Source organism: Palaemon carinicauda, chromosome 2 (assembly GCF_036898095.1).
Source record: "Palaemon carinicauda isolate YSFRI2023 chromosome 2, ASM3689809v2, whole genome shotgun sequence".
NCBI lineage: Eukaryota > Metazoa > Arthropoda > Malacostraca > Decapoda > Palaemonidae > Palaemon > Palaemon carinicauda.
The window spans coordinates 199,491,015-199,508,514 of NC_090726.1; the positions used below are offsets into that span (position 1 = coordinate 199,491,015).

General features: G+C 35.0%; 1 long non-coding RNA gene across 1 annotated transcript in view; it reads left to right on the forward strand.

The window, feature by feature from the left end:
- LOC137622924 (uncharacterized) overlaps nt 1-12,250 on the forward strand; it is a 266,979-nt gene extending 254,729 nt beyond the window's left edge. Inside the window, exons 3-4 of the long non-coding RNA XR_011040522.1 lie at nt 8,073-8,126; nt 11,234-12,250. This is a non-coding gene — a long non-coding RNA (uncharacterized lncRNA). The remainder of the gene's footprint in view (nt 1-8,072; nt 8,127-11,233) is intronic.
- The last annotated feature ends 5,250 nt before the right edge of the window (nt 12,251-17,500 follow it).

Consider the following 17,500-nt stretch of genomic DNA (forward strand, 5'->3'; position numbering starts at 1 on the left):
GCTTCAGGGACTAGGCTCGAATCCAATACAAAACTTGGCTTCAGGGACTAGGCTCGAATCCAATACAAAACTTGGCTTCAGGGACTAGGCTCGAATCCAATACAAAACTTGGCTTCAAGGACTAGGCTCGAATCCAATACAAAACTTCGCTTCAGGGACTAGGCTCGAATCCAGTTCAACTCTCGGCTTCAGGGATTAGACTCAAATCCAGTCCAACCCTCGACTCCAGAGATTAGATCCGATTCCAATCCAAGCCTCGGCTCCAGGGATAAGGCTCAAATTCAAACCAATCCTTAGTTACTTGAGATCCTTCGTCAGATCTGCATCATTTTGGGTCCTCAAGCAGAGGAAGAAAGAGCTGAAGTCCTCCTAACCCCTTGTCAACAACAACAACAACAACAACAAAAAAATAAAGCCGTTTCTAGTCCACGGCAGGACAGAGTCCTCAGACTTGTCCTTTTTCATGCCTGGGATTTGTCCAGCTTTCATCACGACGCCTGCCATTGCGGATTGGTGATGGTGGGAGAGTGTGGCCTGGCGAGTTCAATTTTGTTGATAATAGCCATACACAAGCCCTTTCACCACGTCAAGGTGGCCCGATTCAAAAAGGGTCCATATGAAGGAGTATTTTGCTCTTGAATTAATTACCAGTTTAATTTGGTGTCTTTGGTAACCGTTACCTTTAAGTAAGGTCTTCCTCTATTTCATAGTATGATATGATATCTTACTGGTATTTACTCAAATTAATATTCATTGGCAATCTTGTTTATTTATTAATTTACGTTATTCGATTTTGTAAAAAAAACGAAATGGTGATCGACAGTCTCTCTCTCTCTCTCTCTCTCTCTCTCTCTCTCTCTCTCTCTCTCTCTCTCTCTCTCTCTCTCAAGGGAGAAGGAGAATGGAGATTCAGGATGATAAATATAATCTTCTCTTGGCTCGTAATGGAATAACATTGAGAGGATTGATGTTTTCGTCGGAGCTTTGAAGGGAATCTGTCTATTGCATAATGTAAACACTCAAAAAAGAGATATATATATATCTATATATATATATATATATATATATATATATATATATATATATATATATATATTCTCTCTCTCTCTCTCTCTCTCTCTCTCTCTCTCTCTCTCTCTCTCTCTCTCTCTCTCTCTCTATATATATATATATATATATATATATATATTTTAGGGCAGGGTAATTGTATTAAAGAGGTTGGAATGACATAAATCTTATTACTTATTCACTAGCATCCTGACTAGTACAGTGGTAATGCGTTTGCCTAGTATTCACATGGCAGCAGATCGATCCCCGCCCGGGACCGTGAGTTTAAGCTATTTACTGGGGAGGCGACTGCTGTAGTAGGGTACCACATTGGGGGTTTGGGCTTGCCCGACTGACGTTCTGGTGAGCATCTATTCTGATGGAACTGGAACTGAAACCAGACATTTATTATGTAAACATTTCATGCTTGATTATTATTATTATTATTATTATTATTATTATTATTATTATTATTATTTATTATTATTATTATTAGTTAAGCTGCAACCCTATAACACCAAAGGCTTCAATAGGGAAAATAGCGCAGTGAGGTAAATATGGAAACAGAGTGAATAGTGTATCTGGGTGTATTCTCAAGCAAGAGAACTCTAAGCCAAGATAACAGAAGACCATGGTACAGAAGCTATGGGAATATATATATATATATATATATATATATATATATATATATATATATATATATATATATATATGTATATATATATGTATATATATGTATATATATATATACATATATATATATATATATATATATATATATATATATATATATATATTATATCCCGTCCCTCTGGTAGGGGGAAGAGGAAGTAGTCATACCCAAGTGAGAGGGATTATAGTTGGGAAAGGGAAATGCGTGGGAAGGGTTGAATCTGTACTTGTGCGTGTGTGTGTATCTAACTAAATATTTAGTCATCATTTTTGACGGCCAGCGTAATAATAATAATAATAATAATAATAATAATAATAATAATAATAATAATAATAATAATAATAATAATAAACTAAATATTTAGTCATCATTTTTGACGGACTGCGTACACTAATAATAATAATAATAATAATAATAATAATAATAGTGAAGGATTTTATGTATATCCATTGAAATACCTCATAGGACTAGAGACCAATGTCATTTAAATTATTATTTTTTTATTTATATATTTGACCAATACTAAGCCTCTATGAGTTAGAGACCAATCAATACTGAAAATGAATCACCTTGCTTTCAAATTTGAAAACCAACATATGAAATCATACGATTACTCAGCGTGATGTGATTGCGTTGGTAAGCAAAGTTTTAATTAGGATGCTGTAAGATACATTGGTGCCAGCTTTGCTCGTCCATCTGATTTATTGTTGATTAAAACGCTTTAGAATTAATTTTGTCATAAATAACTGTTTTATGATTAAATTGATGTAAATATCAATGTGTTGGACAAGGTTGCCAGCTTGGCCTTTTTCAGGTCAAAAAAATTAAAATTTGGCCCTTTGTTGACCAAAAAACCTCAAATTTGACCTTTTTCAGGCCAAAAAACTAAATTTGACATTTTTCAGGCCAAAAAACCTCAAATTTGGCCTTTTTTCAATTGGTTGGCTTATATTGATATGATAAAGGCGGTTCTTAAATACTATGTATTTGGCATTTTTCTACTAATAGGTTGGCCTTTTGAATATGCTGCTGAATCTTAGTTGGCCTATTCACATTTAGACAACCCAAAAATCCTCAAATTTGCCCTTTTTTTGATTGGTTGGCCTTTATTAATATGAAAAAGGTTGTTCTTAAATACTAAATATTTGGCCTTTTATACTAATAGGTTGGCCTTTTAAATCTGTTGCTGATTAGTAGTTGGCCTTTTCTCATTAAAACTTTTTAGAATTTTAGAATTAAATTTGTGTAATAAAGAACTTTTTTAGGATTAAATCAATGTAAATGTCATTACTTTGGAGTGAACATTTTAATGATATCTTGGAGTACAATATTCGGGATTTGGTTGAATAAAGAAAACGAAAAATATTTTATAGAGATATCTGAAAGTTTTAGAATTGAATTTGTGTGATATATAACTTTTTTAGGATTAAATTAATATAAGGATCAATACTTTGGAGTGAACATTTTAATGATATCTTGGGAGTACAATATTCTAAGTTTATTTTAATAAAGAAATCATTTTTATTAGATTTCTTAAGCTTTTACTTATACTGGACAATGCCCTAGAGACTGACCATATATAAATCTGATCAGCGTCCAAGCTCCCTCTCCAAGCTAGGACCAGGGAGGGGCAGGCAGTGGCTGCCGATGACTCAGCGCGTAGACATATAGGCTCCCCTAAACCCTCCATCCTTAGCTAACAAGGATGGTGAGGTTGCAGACATTACAAAAAACTATTGAGCTTGAGCGGGTCTCGAATCGTAGTCTAGTAGATCGCCAGACAGGGACGGTTTCAATATTATTATTATTATTATTATTATTATTATTATTATTATTATTACTTGATAAGCTACAACCCTAGTTGGATAAGCAGGATGCTATAAGCCCAGGGGCCCCAACAGGGAAAATAGCCCAGTGAGGAAAGGAAAGAAAGGAAAATGAAATATTCTAAGAACAGCAACAACATTAAATTGATATTCCCTATATAAACTATCAAAACTTGAACAAAACAAGAGGAAGAGAAATTAGATAGAATAGTGTGCCCGAGTGTACCCTCAAGCAAGAGAACTCTAAGCCAAGGCAGTGGAAGACCATGGTACAGAGGCTATGGCACTACCCAAGACTAGAGAACAATGGTTTGATTTTGGAGTGTCCTTCTCCTAAAAGAGCTGCGTATAAGAGCTACCATAATCCCTAACAAGGGTTTGATATTAATTTGCTTATAGTTATGTACATATAAATTTTGTTCGATCGAAGATTAATTATTGAAGGATGAGTTTCATCTTGTACACATCATCTCTTCTCCTAAGACAGGAAAAGCAAGGAATATTATTATTATTATTTTGATTATTATTATCATCATCATCTCCTAAAGCCTATTGACGCAAAGGGCCTCGGTTAGATTTCGCCAGTCGTCTCTATTTTGAGCTTTTAATTTAATACTTCCCCATTCATCATCATCTACTTCGCGCTTCATAATTGTTATTATCATTATTGTTGTTGTTGTTGTTGTTGTTGTTGTTGTTATTATTATTGATATTAATATTAATTCTAAAATCAATATCATTATTGTTATTATTATTATTATTATTGATAATGATATAATCAATATCATTATTATTATTATTATTATTATTATTATTATTATTATTATTATTATTATTATTATGTCTGTTGTTGTTGTTATTACTAGCAAAGCACAACCCCAGTTGGAAAAGCAGGATGCTAAAAGCCTAAGGATTTTAATAGGGAAAATAGCCCAGTGAGAAAAGGAAATATGATAGTGTAAATTTTTTCGTTTACTGTGTCAATAAGAAGTATTATTTCAAGACGCGTAAAATTTCTCTATTAGGGTTGCATCTGGAACTATTGCCGCTCACATCAATCACCCCGTGCCTGATGAAACTATTGACCCGCATCTTTGTTTATTTCGCTAAATTGTTAAGTCCCTAACTACCTGCATCAACGAAGTTTAATGGAGGTTATGTTTTCGCCCTTGTTTGTGTGTGTGCTTGTTTGTGAACAGCTTCCTGGCCACAATTTTAATCGTAGAGTAATGAAACTTGCTGGGGTTAATCGTTATGTTAAAAGCCGGAAATGATTAAATTTGGAAGGTCAAGGTCAAAGGTCATGGTCAAGCAAAATATCCAATGCACGTAATCAGCCTTAAGTTTGGACATCGTCGTCACAAGAAATTTCAAACTTCCTGGCCACAATTTTAATCGTAGAGTAATGAAACTTGCAGGGGTTAATCGTTATGTTAAAAGCTGGAAATGATTAAATTTTAGAAGGTCAAGGTCAAAGCTCAAGGTCAAAGGTCATGGTCAAGCAAAATATCCAATGCACGTAATCAGCCTTAAGTTTGGACATCGTCGTCACAAGAGACTTCAAACTTCCTGGCCACAATTTTAATCGTAGAGTAATGAAACTTGCAGGGATTAATCGTTATGTAAAAATCTGGAAATGATTAAATTTTGGAAGGTCAAGGTCAAAGCTCAAGGTCATGGTCAAGCAAAATGTTCAATTCACGTAATCAGCCATAAGTTTGGACATCGTCGTCACAGAGACTTCAAACTTGGTTCCTGTTTGAGTGTATGAAAATCCATGCCCATTAATATATGTTGAGGTACGCTTTACTGAGCGCCCCTCTAATTTGAACCGAGTTTTATATCATAGACATACGAAAATTGTATGTATGAAGTTTTATAAGGAAAATATCTTTACTTTGAGGGACTAAAATGTGTGACAGAAACTTTATAGTTTGGTCACATCTGCTTTAAGATCGTGTCACATAACATAACGAAGCTACATGAATATCTCCAGGCTCTGTTTATGTTACGACTGTTAATGTTCCTTAACAGATTCATAGAATATTAAGTAGCCTTTGAAGTCGTTGCATCGTATGTAATCTTCCTTCTGGTTTGGGGTGAATATTGCATATAGTCCGGCCTCTTCTTATTACCACATAACCCTGGTGAGTAGAAGTAGGCATATGTGCACATCTATCTAAATACTGAGCTGTCCTTTTTGACGGTTGCGCACACTAGTATATAAGTGTCAGGTATTTCCTTTCTTAAAACTAGAGTATGAGTGTTGGTTGTAATTACATCCAATAGATGCGTTGGTTGTCCATTATATCATCCTTGGGTGTTGTTTGCATTCGCTTTAATAGATGGCGTTGGTTGTTCTGTTCGTTGTTTTAGTGTCCTTGGTATTATTTATTGTTTACTTTTGATTTACTTTCCAAGTGATAGCCACTACCTTACGAACCTCCCAACCTTTCACATGACACTCTACTCTACCTTACCTTGCCTTGCCTTTCGTTTCCTTCCTTGACATTATCTTGCCTCATGTTGTCTTGCCTGTTTGACATCTTGTCTCAAGTTGCATGACCTGTTGGATGTACCATTTTACTTACCTGGTGCAAGATCTGTCATCAAAGATCTATGATCTTCAGCCATCTAGACAATTTCAAGAGTGAGCCCACATTCCAACCTACGTGTCATCTATTACTATTAAGTGTTATACTATTTATTGTTAATAAATGAATAATTTTTATAGCTCTTTTCACTAGATAACCAGTCTAGCCAAAGTGTTAGGTAACAAGCGCCTAATTCATTTCCATCTATGCAAATAAAAGCCTGACAATAAGAATAAACAAGCGAAACACACACACACAGAGAGAGAGAGAGAGAGAGAGAGAGAGAGAGAGAGAGAGAGAGAGAGAGAGAGAGAGACCATCGGGTAGTGTGAAGAAGAAGTAGTCATACACTGATGATTAGGGATGTGCGGGTGTGTGCAGATATACCTAAATGTTGATCCGTCATTTTTGACGGGTCTCGTACACTAGTATATAAGAACAAACAAGAGAAACACTTTGAGAGAGAGAGAGAGAGAGAATCCTTCAGGTAGTGTGGAGGAGGAGTAGTCATTCCCTGATGAGTAGGGGTATGTGTGTGCATAACTTTCCAGATATTAAATTGTCATTTTTGGCGGGTCGCATACATTATTACTGTATTTAAAAGAGAGAGAGAGAGAGAGAGAGAGAGAGAGAGAGAGAGAGAGAGAGAGAGAGAGAGAGAGAGAGAGAGACCCTCAGGAGTGTGGAGAGGGAGTTGTCATACCCTGATTAGTAGGGGTGTGCATATCTATCTAAATATTTAGCCGTCTGACATATAAGAATAAACAAAAGAAACACACTTTGAGAGAGAGAGAGAGAGAGAGAGAGAGAGAGAGAGAGAGAGAGAGAGAGAGAGAGAGAGAGAGAGAGACCCTCAGGAGTGTGGAGAGAGAGGAGTTATACACTGATGAGTAGGGGCGGGTCACGTACACTAATATATAAGAATAAACATGAGAAACACTTTTAGAGAGAGAGAGAGAGAGAGAGAGAGAGAGAGAGAGAGAGAGAGAGAGAGAGAGAGAGAGAGAGAGAGAGAGAGCTTAAATAATTCATAAGTGTCATCGGTTTCCAACAGCTGCACGAGAGACTTCCTTTCGCTCCAAATCCTCTTTGACGTGCAAGTAATTCACGTGTTATTGGGTCCTACAATCCTATCCATTGCAGGCGCGCCCTTTGCCCCCGCGCTGAACATTGTATAGACAGGAGCAGGTACAAGTGGGGCCCTTAAATGTCGTCTAATGGCTTTTAGTCTATCTTCACTTAGATGGAGGGTATTTTCTCTAAGCGAGTTGACACCTGGAGCTTTCAGTGCTTCGTTTCCATCCGGCATCTCTCCTCCTGTCCCTTCCCCTTGTGGGACTCGTGTCCTTTTCCTCTAGTACGATTCTTGCCCTCTTCCCCTCTCCCTTGTAGGATTCATACCCCCTCCCCTTGCAGGATTCATGCTCCCTTCCCCTCTCCGTAGTAGGATTCATGTCTCCTCCTCTAGTAGGATTTATGTCCCCTTCTTTAGTAGGATTCATGTCCCTTCTAGTAGGATTGATGTCCCCTTCTTTAGTACGATTCATGTCCCTTCTAGTAGGATTGATGTCCCCTCCCCCTCTCCCTATTAGGATTCATGTCCCCTTCCCTAGTAGGATTTATGAACCTTTCTTTAGTTGGATTCTTGTCTCCTTCCTTAGTAGGAATCAAGTCCCCTTCCTCTGGTAGGGTTCATTTCCCCTCCCGTAGTAGGATTCATGTCCCCTCCCCTTGTAGAGTTCATTTCCCCTCCATCTCCCCCAAGTAGGATTCATGTCCCCTCCCTCTCCCCTTAGAAGGATTCATGTCCCCTTCCCATCCCCTATTAGGATTCATGTCCCCTCCCCATTCTGTTAAACGGGGGAAGGGGAATCTTGATGCTGAATTTTATACTCCATCCTTTTTGCTCAAGCGCTTTCTCTCTCTTTGCAGGTGGATGTACCTGAAGTATCAGTGGTGCGGAAGAGGAGGACTTTAGAAACTGAGGTAAGTGGCCTTATGAATTTTGGTAAATATTGCCTTGCATTGGGGCCTGGGAGACCATTCTGTGCCCATTTGCAACTGTCCTTAAGGGATGAATCAACGTGTACAATATCTTCCATGGAAGTTTTTTTTTTTTTTTTTTTTTCAGTTGGGCTTGAGTGACTGACATTTTTATTAAGTGATTGTTCAAAAAGATGAGAATCAAGATTTTTTATATAATTGTAAACATCAAATAATATTCTGTAAATTATGATGCTTTATTTAGATTAATTAAAATGGTATTCATAATTCAAGTTGGTCATTAAATTGATATTATACAGTATATCAATATATCTATCTTTCTATTAATGAACTGCACCTGTACAGAATATACATATGTTTGTTTCTGGTAGTAGCATCAGCTGACCTTTACGATGAAAAAACGGAGTAGGTTTAGTGTGTCTCTGAGAGAAGGATCCAATGTAATACCATCTGGCCAGTCAAAAGACCCCATAACTCTCTAGCGGTAGTATTAAGAGTCTAAGAGTAGTATCTAGAGTGTTGGTGGTAAAAATTGATGTTTGCTACTCTCTGAATATTTCAAAATAACACTGATTTGACTGGATATTGTGTTGTAATAAGCTATAGAGTCCTTGTCTCATCATGGGCCAAAGTTAGGCTACTGGCGCTTGTGGTGAATAGTATCATAATATTGCTTTATGATACTAAATGTGGAGTTTTTATTTTTAGTACACTTTGTAAGGTCAGAATATTCGAAAACGTAAAAAGAATACCACTCTTAGTTTAATTGTTATTATTATTATTATTATTATTATTATTATTATTATTATTATTATTATTAGCTAAGCTACAACCCTAGTTGGAAAAGTAGGATTTTAAAAGCGTCGTTCGTCAATATGTTAACTGAACAATATTTACGATCAAGGTACATCGGAATATAAATCATGTTTGAGGTATGGGCGAAAGTAAAGGAAAAAGTTTATATGAATTCCCTTTTGATGAAAGACCTATCAGAATGCACAGTGGAAAATAAAAAGAAAATAGGGAGAGTTAAAAATTAATATTTCTTGAGGCATTTTTTTTCTACAAGAGAGCTTATATTTTTTTTTTTTTTTGACATATTTTGTTTTGAAGTTTTGTTTTGGAAAAAGTTCTAGTGAGGATATTGTGGCTTCGCTTCTCAGAACAACTTATGACGTACAGGTATATTACGAACATGCATTGTATTTGACAATATATTAATGAATTTGTTCATATAGATTATATCTATAATTCTGCTAAGATCCTTAAGGCGTGTTTACTACGTACAGTTGGACACAAGATTTCCTGGTACACATTTACTCCATAGTGTACTCTGTTACATCCTTACTTTGCCAAGAGTAACAAACAGTATAGGAAGAGATGGCAGAAATGGTGGGTGGGGCTAAACCAAAGATGTCAGGGGTGGTGGGCGGGGCTAAACTAGAGATAGCAGAGGTGGTGGGTGGGGCTAAATCAGAGATGGCAGAGGTGGTGGGTGGGGCTAAACCAGAGACGGCTAAGGTGGTGGGCGGGGCTAAACCAGAGATGGCAATGGTAATGGGCGGGGCTAAATCAGAGATGGTAGAGGTGGTGGGTGGGGCTAAACCAGAGATGGCTAAAGTGGTGGGCGGGGCTAAACCAGAGATGGCAATGGTAATGGGTAGGGCTAAACCAGAGACTGCAATAGTGATGGGTTGGGCTAAACCAGAGATGGCAGAGGTGGTGGGTGTGGCTAAACGAAAGATGCCAGATATGGTGGGCGGGGCTAAACAAGAGACGGCAGGTGTGGTGGGCCATGCTGAACAAAAGACAGAAGATGTGGTGGTAGTTGCTAAACAAGAGATGACAGAGGTGGTGGGCGGGGGCTAAGCAAGAGACAGTAGAGGTGTTGGGCGGGGCTAAAAAAGAGATGGCAATGGTGATGGGCGGGGTTAATCAAGAGATGCAGAGGTGGTGGGCGGGGCTAAGCAAGAGATGGCATAGGTGGAGGGTGTGGCTAAACTAAGGATGCCAGATGTGGTGGGCGGGGTTAAAACAAGAGATGCCAGATGTGGTGAGTGGGGTTAAACAAGAGATGGCAGAGGTGGTGTGCAGGGCTGAACAAGAGATCCCAAAGGTGGTGGGCGGGGCTAAACAAGAGATCTCAAAGGTGGTGGGCGGGGCTAAACATAGGAACTCATAGCGCAGTAAGGTTATGGTTGGGTGCCCTCCTTCAGAAAGTGATGTACCAGGAATTCCTGTATCCATCTGTACATACTCTCAGTCATTAATACATACTAAGAGAGAGAGAGAGAGAGAGAGAGAGACAGAGAGACAGAGAGACAGAGAGAGAGAGAGAGAGAGAGAGCGTCATTTCCCACGAGGTCAAGGAGGGACTTTGGAAGTTTTTAGTTCGAACATTTTTACCCAATTAAAGTTTTCAAGTGAGAAGTTTTCTGTCTGCGATACAACTTATAATAGTAACTTCCTCGTAAATGGCTTGATCGACTTCAATCGCGATTTACAATGTTTATAATGTAATTAGATAATTGTTTAGATAAGTGCAACTTGACTAAAGGCATTATTTGCTGTTTCAACTGTTTAATCTCTCTCTCTCTCTCTCTCTCTCTCTCTCTCTCTCTCTCTCTCTCTCTCTCTCTCTCTCTCTCTCTCTCTCTATATATATATATATATATATATAATGTATATACATTGATGATGTGTATATATATATATATATATATATATATATATATATATATATATATATATATATATATACACATATGTGTGTATATATATGTATATACATACATATACATATATATATATATATATATATATATATATATAGATAGATATAGATATATATAAAGGTAGATAGATAGATCCTTTCTGAGTGGGGATACCTAAACGTGGTAAAAGGGTTTTTGTATCGCCATGATCAGCAAAGCTGTACTAGTCAGGGACACCCATATTAGGTTAGTTTGGTGTGAGTGATCAGACGAAAAGTCTCCCCACCATGACCATTGAATAATGAAAACCAAATATGTGGACTTTTTCATTTAAAGGGTAATTAATAATTCTTTATTTTTCCTTTCTCTTTACAGCTCAAAGTGGGAATTGCTTCTTCTTGTGAATAAGGAAGTGCCTATAACCGTTCTTCCATTAAGAGTACACATGAGGCCTTTTGATAGTTAAAGGAGGATACCTCATATGAAGTCATGCATTAGTATATTCTTGAGTTTGTGGGAATACTATGAGATGGCCCATTGAATAAAGGAATTGATAAGTATCTGGGAATACTGTGAGATCCCTAATTGGAAAAATGAATTAATATATTCCTGAGTTTATTGGAATACTGTGAGATTACCCATTAAAAAAAGGATTTTATATATAATCTCGAGTTCATTGGAATACTGTGAGATTGTCCATTGAAAAGGGAATTATTATATTGCTGAGTTCATTGGAATACTGTGAGATTGCCCTTTGAAAAAGGAATTAATATATTGCTGAGTTCACTGGAATACTGTGAGGTTGCCCATTGGAAAAGGGAATTGATATATTCTTGAGTTCATTGGGATGCTGTGAAATTGCACATTGGAAAAGAAATTATTATATTCTTGAGTATATTGGAATACTGTGAGAGTGCCCATTGGAAAAGGGAATTAATATATTCCTGAGTTTATTGGAATACTGTGAGATTACCTATTGGAAAAGAAATGAGTATATATTCTTGAGTTCATTTGCATACTGTGAGATTGCCCATTGGAAAAGGAATTAATATATTCTTGAGTTTATGGAAATACTGTGAAATCGCTCATTGAAGAAGGAATTAATACATATTCTTGAGTTCATTAGAATTCTGTGAGATCGCTGATTGAAAAAGAGAGTCGACATTCTTGAGTTTAAGGGAATTCTGTGAGATCGCTCATTGGAAAGGGAAATCAATATTCTTGATGGTGTGAGATCGCCAATTGGAAAAAAGGAATTGATGTATATTCTGGAGTTTATGGGAATACTGTGAGATAGCCCATTTTAAAAAAGAAATTTCGAAAACCGGATGAAATAAACGGATTCTCGAGTGGACAGAATCGAAACTTATCTCTAAATCAGGAGTCGATCAAAGAATGTCAATGTTAGTCCGACGGGGAACAATGTGTCACCGTACCTCCTCCAGGAGGCTGCAGAGGAAGGCGCAGCAGTACCAGCAGGCTAAGATCCACCGGCAGGAGCGGGAGCGCGAGCTGGACCAGCAGGAGGCTCAGCAGCTTCAGCGCCCCGGGTCCGCTCGCTCCAAGTCTCCGGGCTCCACGACCGGAGTCATCCTTGAAGGGCCTTCGACTTCGTCTGGATCCAGGGGTCCGACACCTTCGACCAGTAAAGGTATTTGGAGATATTTTGTGATTTCTCTGAAGAGTTTGTCTTATTTGCTAGTGTGCTCTATAGTTTTTTTTTTTTTTAGGATTGGCTAATATTTTTTATAGTTTAGTAGATTATTATAATTTTTTTTTTCCCTCTAGTACAGTCCTTTCTACTGGATGGTAGTGTAGGGTTCCGGTTTGCATCCTAAGGAACAGGATGCAACCCGGAACCCTACACTATATATAACACCCAGTCGAAAAGACTGTGATAAAGAAAAAGAAATTTGCTAGAAATGTTGGTTTAAAAGAAACATTTGATTGGTATCTGTGTTGACATCAGTGAAGTTTGAAGCTTTTGTCAGTTATAAAAGTGTGCGCACTATAAGAAACTGTGGTCTGATAACTGATACCTAAGGTTTCATTATACTATCTTTTTGATATCACAATTACCTTTGGTATGCTTGATTCACTGAGATAGGTTTTCATATGCTTTCCACTGAGCCGTAAAACCAAAATAAAAAAAAAAAAAATTAGCAAACTTGTTCTGTGTTGGCATTCTAAAACACAATTACTATACTAGGAAAATTAGTCCATCACTGTTCTTATTATGTGCTCCGTTTCTAGAACCGCACTTTTCTGGAGCTACTTTATCCTCTAGTTTTTATAGATTCCTTTTCAGGGATCTTGTGATCATGCCTAGTGCTCCTATGATTATGGGTACAATTTCACTGGCATATCCCATATCCTTCTCTATTTCTATTTTCAGGCTTTGATACTTATCCATTTTTTCCCTCTCCTTAAGTCTGGAGTTCCATGGTACTGCGACATCAATGAGTGATAGTTTCTTCTGGATTTTGTATCAATGACACGCCTGGTCTATTTGCAGTATCACCCTATCTGGTTCTTAGGGCCTGATCTTGTATATATATATATATATATATATATATATATATATATATATATATATATATATATATACTGTATATCTATATATATATGCATATATATATATATATATATATATATATATATATATATATATATATATATATGTATGTATATATATATATATAAATATCAAATATGTGTATATATGCGTACATGCACACCACACACACACACACCCACACACGTGTGTGTGTGTATGTGTATGTACTCTAACCAGTTTTCAGTTTTCCATTCATGGGTATAATACATATATGCTCATCACGTGTCAGCTCTCGTGATTTCCACACACACACACACACAAACACACACACAGTCATATATATATATATATATATATATATATATATATATATATATATATATATATATATATATATATATATATATATATATATATATATATATATATATATATATATATATATATATCATTAAAGTAATTTCAATATTGGTTTGTGGCTCCATGGTAGAACGAATTTTACATTAAAGGGTATTTGTGGATTAAGTATGAGGTAGAAATTTATTTCTCTTTGAACACGATGTTGTCTTGATATTTATCCATATTGACTCATTAGGGGTAATTTGAATGAATTACTACCAATTGTGTCACGTGGTGGGCCGGGAATTCGGGTAAAACTCGCTGGTAAGAGACTGATGTCTCGCCAGGTAAATCCTCGGACAGCTGGGTAGCTTCAGGTTCCGATATCTTTTATGGCCTCTCGTGGCATGGTTGGTTTCGACCTGGCCTTTCATTAGAAGGGGCTAGCGTTCGATCCCAAGTATGAGGTAGAAATTTATTTCTATTTGAACACGATGTTGTGTTCATATTCATCCATATATATATATATATATATATATATATATATATATATATATATATTTATATATATATATATATATATATATATATATATATATATATATATATATATATATATATATATATATATATATATATATATATATCATTAAAGTAATTTCAATATTGGTTTGTGGCTTCATGGTAGAACGAATTCTACATTAAAGGGTATTTGTGGATTAATTGAATATTATATATGTTTATATATATATATATATATATATATATATATATATATATATATATATATATACATATATATGTATATATATATAAATGTATATGTATATATATAAATGTATATGTATGTATATATATATATATGTGTGTGTGTGTGTGTGTGTGTGTGTGTATGTGTGTATATCACCTTACACACTTCATCTTATAGAAATTATAATCTGTGACATGACACCGGGAAGGAAATCCTACCTCCCTGTTTAATGATGATTAATCTTGTGATATCTGACGATGCATAATATAACTCTTAATCAAAGACGCTGTTGCATGTTGTTCCCCCTTAAGACGCTCGTAAATGAGACTCATTATTTCCCTTCCACAAAATCGACTTTTGGTCATTTCGAAAGGTTTTTTTTCTTTTGAAGTATGTTATAGTATTTTAGACGATCTCATTAATTTAAAAGAAAAAGAATGTTTTTTTCGATATTTGAAAATTTTGAAAGGTTTTTTTCTTTTGAAATATGTTATGGTATTTTAGACGATCTCATTATTTAAGAAAATGTTTTTATCGACATTTGAAAATTTTGAAAGGTTTTTTCTTTTGAAATTTGTTGAAGTATTTTAGACGATCTCATTAATTTAAAAGAAAAAAAAAGTTTTTTTCAACATTTGGAAATTTTGAAAGTTTTTTTTTTCTTTTGAAGTATGTTATGGTATTTTAGAAGATCTCATTAATAAAAAAAAATGGGGAGGCCAGAAAATCGACTACCCTGAAAAAACCTTTTATGTTATTTGTCGACTTGAAAATCTTGAAAGATATTTCTTTTTTTTTTGCAATATTTTAGGTATTTTAGACGATGTCATTGCTTTACTAAAAAAAAAAAAAAAAAAAGAAGCGGGGGGGGGGGGGGGACGTTGTTTCCAGAAAATCGACAACCTTGAAAAAATCTTTGATGTTATTTTTCGACTTTTGAAAATTTCGAAATGTTTTTCTTTATAAATATGTTGAATGACTTTGAATTTTTTTTCCTTTAATATTTGGGGGTAAATGATAGAAATACTCGATTTTGTATGTATTTCTATCATTTACCACAAATATATATATATATATATATATATATATATATATATATATATATATATATATATATATATATATATATATATATATATATATATATATATATATAAAATATTCGAAAACAGAGAGATCATCAAAGACATTTAACATATTTATATGACATATCTGTTTTGATGCTGTTACTGTTTTTAGAATATTTAATTGGTAATTTTTTCTCATATCGTTCGTATATTTCCTTATTTCCTTTTCTCACTGGGCTATTTTTCTCTATTGAAGCACTTGGGCTTATAGCATATCCTGCTTTTCCAGCTAGGGTTATAGCTTAGCAAGTAATAATAATAATAATGATAATATACTTTTTTCAGTTTTTTCTTGCTATCCAATCCTTCATTCTATCTCCTCGTTTATCTAGTTCTCTCCCTTCAATTAATTATTCAAAATCCCCCCCCCTCTCTCTTTCTCAAACACTTTACACCCATCTGTTAGCTCTTGTGTAACACGAGTATGGTTTACCCTAGGACAAGGTCCACTGGAAACCCTTTGCTTGTAACTAAAGTTTTCTGTCCTTAAAGTTTTACCTCGCGACTAAAATTTTATTTTGTCTCTTTTCACACAAGAGACTTTTTATCTTTCTTTGATGATATGTATTTTGCCTTTCTTATCATTTCTTTAAGTTTTTATATTTTCATATTTATAATTTTAGTTTTTTACTTTTTCTAGTTTCTGATGTTTCTTTTGCTCTTTTCCTTTCTAATTATCAATAGCCTTCTTGGAGGTTTAAAGGTCACTCATGAATGGCAGAGGCAAAGGACAGTGTCAGTGAGTGCCCTAGGACAGTGCCTAGTGACTGACCATATATATATATATATATATATATATATATATATATATATATATATATATATATATATATACTGTGTATATATATATATATATATATATATATATATATATATATATATATATATATATATAGATATATATATTTATATATGTAGATATATATATATAGATATATATATATAATATATATATTTACATATATATATATATATATATATATATATATATATATATATATATATAATGTATATATATATATATATATATATATATATATATATTTATATATATGTATATATATAAATGTATATATATGTGATATATATATATATATATATATATATATATATATATATATATATATATATATATATATATATATGATAAGTCCCCGAGCCTCCTTCTCCACCCAAGGTAGGACCAGCGAGGACCAGACAATGGCTTCTTTTGGCTCAGCAGGTAGACCTATAAAATCTCTCATAGCTCCCAAGGATGGTGAGGTTGCAGACACTACAAGAAACTATTAAGCTTGATTGGGACTGAAACCCCAGTCCAGCAGATCGCCAGGCAGGGACGTTTCCAATAGGCCATCAAAAGATAATTACCTCCTCCAACGAATTTGGAAGGATGTTATGTTTTACCAAATTTTTGTGTGTTTGTTTGTGAACAGCTTCCTGGCCACAATTTAAATCGTAATCTAATGCAACTTGCAGGGACTAGCTGTTATGTAAAACGCTAGAAAAAATTAAACTTTTGAAGGTCATGGTCAAAGGCTAAGGTCATTGTCAAGGGAAATGTCTGATTCACGTAATCAGCCATAAGTTTGGACATCGAGACTTCAAACTTGGTCCATATTTAATTTTACGAAAATCCACGCTAATTAATACATGTTAAGGTCAAAGGTCAAGGTCAAGCAAAATGTCCAATTCACGCAATCGGTCATAAGTTTGGACATTGTTGTCATAGAGACTTCAAACTTGCTTCATATTTGAGTTGATGAAAATCAGTGCCAGTTAATGCATGCTAAGGTCAAAGGTCAAGGTCAAGTAAAATGTCGAATTCACGTAATCATCCGTAAGTTTGGGCATGGTTGTCACAGAGACTT